This window comes from Syngnathus leptorhynchus, unplaced genomic scaffold (genome assembly GCF_054491065.1).
Source record: "Syngnathus leptorhynchus isolate UIUO unplaced genomic scaffold, UIUO_Slep HiC_scaffold_25, whole genome shotgun sequence".
Lineage (NCBI taxonomy): Eukaryota > Metazoa > Chordata > Actinopteri > Syngnathiformes > Syngnathidae > Syngnathus > Syngnathus leptorhynchus.
In genome coordinates this window covers 908263-912500 of record NW_028231992.1, presented here as the reverse complement: position 1 = coordinate 912500, position 4238 = coordinate 908263, and positions in this window count along the sequence as shown.

The window sequence follows — 4238 nt, the reverse complement described above, 5'->3', positions numbered from 1 at the left end:
CTTCGCGGTGGACAGGGGGGTGCGAATCCGGCCGGGCGGCCCTTCGATGGAGCCTGGTGCAGGGACATTCAATGGGATGAGCCGCGCTCGCCGCGGAACCTTCGAGCGCCGCTACTCAGCAAGTAAACGAGAGGGAGCTGCGCCCGGCCTCGTAAGACGCCTCTTCTCCGGTGCGAGCGCCCCGACGCCGCTGGCCGCCGCCGCCGCCTTGCCGCTATCCCGCCGCGCGTTTGGGGAGGGAGGGCGACCCGTAGGACGGCCCGCCGACTACACGACCGTTTGGCAGAGCGAGTGCAAGGTTAGGCGAGCTGGGCGGTAACTCGGGTTAGTCTGGGGAGACTCGCGGTGGACAGGGGGGCGCGAATCCGGCCGGGCGGCCCCATCGATTAAGCATTGGTAGGGAGCCGAGGATGAGCCGTGCGAAGTGGCCTCGGAGGCGGTCCGTGGGGGACGACGGGGGGGGACGGGCGTCGGCCCTCCGGCCCGAGCAGAGAACGTTCGGTCACCCAAGCGGGAATCTGCGCCCCGGCCCGAGTCGGACTCGGTCGGTGCGGCCCGCTGAGGCCCTCAACTATTCCCGTACGCGGGGGTCGGGAGCTGCGGCGCTGCGCCGGCGACTTACCCGCGCGAGGCACGCACTGCGTGCGGCCAGGATGCGGAGTTGGATCGGCGCTGGTTGGGAACCCTCGGGGAACGAAGGCGGACGGCGGCCAGCCGGCGCCGACGAACCCGTCGGGGAGGGGGCTGGTGGCAGGCGCGATCGGCACTATTGCTGACTGCCGGGAGGGAAGCTGCGCCCCGGCCGAGTCAGACTCAGCCGTTGCGGCCCCCCCGAGCCCGCAGCGCGTAGCGCGGAAGCCATACGCCCCCCCGATGCGGAGCGACAGACGCCCCCGCGACCGCGGTTGGTCGGGAAGGCTTTTCGGATAGAGGTCGGACGGTGTGTGTGGACGGCTTCCCGTGGTGCCGCCGCTATCAAGCCGGAGGGTTTGAGAAACGACATTCGCGGAAGGACCGGCGCGGCCGGCGGACGCTCGCACGCGCGGCGCCCGACACTCAGCCGCTCGCTCGGCCTCCGTGGATCGTGGCTAGGTGGGATGGATGCCAAACCGGGTCGTCTCGGTCTCGCCGCAGTACGGTCGCGCCGGGGCCTGCGGGGCGGCGCGGGGAGCGCACGCTCACGCGGCGGCCGGGGCGCTAGAGTGCGACCCGCAGTGGGTAGGAACCGTCCACCCGACGTCGGACGAGCCGAGGCCGATGGGGGCCCTACCAAGGCGGGTCATGAGTGCCAGTCGGTCAGTTGGGTGAGGGGGTACTCGGAGGCCCGCCGGGAGCAGACGGGCGACCGGGGATGGGGGGCGTACGCGGGCGGGCGCCGGGAGAAGACGGCCCGTCCGGGGTCGAATCTCGGCCTGTGTTTTCGGAGCCGGCCGGGCATCACGCTCCCTCCTTGGATGGACAACATTCGTAGTTGACACTTTGTGTCATTTTATCCGAGCGGGCGGGCGCCTCGAGAGGCGGACCGTCCGGGGCGACTCTCGGCCTGTGTTTTCGGAGCCGGCCGGGCCTCACGCTCCCTCCTTGGATGGACAACATTCGTAGTTGACACTTTGTGTCATTTTATCCGAGCGGGCGGGCGCCGCGAGGCGGACCGTCCGGGGCGACTCTCGGCCTGTGTTTTCGGAGCCGGCCGGGCCTCACGCTCCCTCCTTGGATGGACAACATTCGTAGTTGACACTTTGTGTCATTTTATCCGAGCGGGCGGGCGCCGCGAGGCGGACCGTCCGGGGCGACTCTCGGCCTGTGTTTAAGGAGCCGGCCGGGCATCACGCTCCTTCCTTGGATGGACAACATTCGCAGTTGACACTTTGTGTCATTTTATCCGAGCAGACGGGCGCCGCGAGGCGGACCGTCCGGGGCGACTCTCGGCCTGTGTTTTCGGAGCCGGCCGGGCATCACGCTCCCTCCTTGGATGGACAACATTCGTAGTTGACACTTTGTGTCATTTTATCCGAGCAGACGGGCGCCGCGAGGCGACCGTCCGGGGCGAATCTCGGCCTGTGTTTAAGGAGCCGGCCGGGCATCACGCTCCTTCCTTGGATGGACAACATTCGTAGTTGACACTTTGTGTCATTTTATCCGAGCGGGCGGGCGCCGCGAGGCGGACCGTCCGGGGCGACTCTCGGCCTGTGTTTAAGGAGCCGGCCGGGCATCACGCTCCTTCCTTGGATGGACAACATTCGCAGTTGACACTTTGTGTCATTTTATCCGAGCAGACGGGCGCCGCGAGGCGGACCGTCCGGGGCGACTCTCGGCCTGTGTTTTCGGAGCCGGCCGGGCATCACGCTCCCTCCTTGGATGGACAACATTCGTAGTTGACACTTTGTGTCATTTTATCCGAGCAGACGGGCGCCGCGAGGCGGACCGTCCGGGGCGACTCTCGGCCTGTGTTTAAGGAGCCGGCCGGGCATCACGCTCCTTCCTTGGATGGACAACATTCGCAGTTGACACTTTGTGTCATTTTGTTCGGCCTGTGTTTAAGGAGGCGGCCGTCCTCCACTCGGTCCGTGTTTAAGGAGCAACACTCGCGCTCCGGTTCGGCCTGTATTTAGGGAGGCGGCCGTCCTCCGCTTGGTCTGTGTTAAGGGCGACACTCGGTCCATGTTTGAGGAGCCTGGCCCTGACGCTCCTCTCCGGCCTGTGTTTAAGGAGGCGGCCGTCCTCCCCTTGGTCTGTGTTAAGGGCGACACTCGGTCCATGTTTGAGGAGCCTGGCCCTGACGCTCCTCTCCGGCCTGTGTTTAAGGAGGCGGCCGTCCTCCCCTTGGTCTGTGTTAAGGGCGACACTCTGTCCATGTTTGAGGAGCCTGGCCCTGACGCTCCTCTCCGGCCTGTGTTTAAGGAGGCGGCCGTCCTCCCCTTGGTCTGTGTTAAGGGCGACACTCGGTCCATGTTTGAGGAGCCTGGCCCTGACGCTCCTCTCCGGCCTGTGTTTAAGGAGGCGGCCGTCCTCCCCTTGGTCTGTGTTAAGGGCGACACTCGGTCCATGTTTGAGGAGCCTGGCCCTGACGCTCCTCTCCGGCCTGTGTTTAAGGAGGCGGCCGTCCTCCCCTTGGTCTGTGTTAAGGGCGACACTCGGTCCATGTTTGAGGAGCCTGGCCCTGACGCTCCTCTCCGGCCTGTGTTTAAGGAGGCGGCCGTCCTCCCCTTGGTCTGTGTTAAGGGCGACACTCGGTCCATGTTTGAGGAGCCTGGCCCTGACGCTCCTCTCCGGCCTGTGTTTAAGGAGGCGGCCGTCCTCCCCTTGGTCTGTGTTAAGGGCGACACTCGGTCCATGTTTAAGGAGCCTGGCCCTGACGCTCCTCTCCGGCCTGTGTTTAAGGAGGCGGCCGTCCTCCCCTTGGTCTGTGTTAAGGGCGACACTCGGTCCGTGTTTAAGGAGCGGCCCTCGCGCTCCGGTTCGGCCTGTATTTAGGGAGGCGGCCGTCCTCCGCTTGGTCTGTGTTAAGGGCGACACTCGGTCCGTGTTTAAGGAGCCGGCCCTGACGCTCCTCTTCGGCCTGTGTTTAAGGAGGCGGCCGTCCTCCACTTCCTTCCATGCACCACCACATTCGCAGTTGACACTTTGCCATTTTTTCAGAGAGGTGACACTTAGTCGTTTTTTCGAAAGTTGACACTTAGTCGTTTTTTCGAAAGTTGACACTTTGCCGTTTTTTCAGAGAGGCGACACTTAGTCGTTTTTTCGAAAGTTGACACTTAGCCGTTTTTTCGAAAGTTGACACTTAGCCGTTTTTTCGAAAGTTGACACTTAGCCGTTTTTTCGAAAGTTGACACTTAGTCACTTTTTCGCCACAGTGACACCTCCAGCGCGTGCCACGGCGCTTTTCAGGTCTTCTATCCGACCTTGTGCTGTCGAGGACGGCGTGTCCGACGCCGTGGGGAGACCAGCACCATCTCCTCCATACTCGTAAACGGGGTGCTTTGGAAAACGGGGGGAAAGTCGATGAGTACACTGACTACTGGGACCATTTCATTGTACTCTGGCGCACCTGAAGACCAAAAAAGGTACTGCACCTTAGCCCGGGTACCTCACCCCCTGGTACCTCGAGGAGAACTTAGAAAAATTTCGACAAATTTTTGGTGAGCTCCAGGGAGAGAGGCTGATTTTTCGCTTTTTGAGGCCGACCGCCGAACCGGCGCGGGGCGGACTCACAAGCCCCGCAGAGCCGTGGGCACTTA